This window comes from Microtus ochrogaster, chromosome 1 (genome assembly GCF_000317375.1).
Source record: "Microtus ochrogaster isolate Prairie Vole_2 chromosome 1, MicOch1.0, whole genome shotgun sequence".
NCBI classification, from domain to species: Eukaryota; Metazoa; Chordata; class Mammalia; order Rodentia; family Cricetidae; genus Microtus; species Microtus ochrogaster.
Window position 1 is genome coordinate 67,421,462 of NC_022009.1, and position 471 is coordinate 67,421,932.

Below are 471 nucleotides of genomic sequence, written 5' to 3' on the forward strand. Positions count from 1 at the left end.
GTGTGACGGTCAGCGGGCTGTTGGGTGACAGCATGTGTGTGAGGGTCAGCGGGTAGGGTCAGCGGGCTGTTGTGTGACAGTATGCGTGTGAGGGTCAGTGGGCTGTTGGGTGACAGCATGCGTGTGAGGGTCAGCGGGTAGCACTCGGTCCTCTAGCATTTTGATTTTGGGGATGGAACTCAGCTCAGCTCGTCAGGCTCATCTGCAAACTCGTTTATCTAAGTCATCTCTTCCGTGGTGGGACTTTAGGGTCTAGGGTTTCTCTGGCTTGACTAGAACCGCCTCTATGGCGCGGAGCCCTGCTGTCGTCACCCTGCCATATGAGAAACACAGGCCACCTACAGTTTCAGCACAGGGCTTATCATCCCCCTGCGACTTGAAGACGTGACCATACTTAAAAATGAGGACGTTCAGAAAATGTAGGGGAACATTTTTATGCTGAGATTTCAAAACCGACCCATAGAGCTAAAG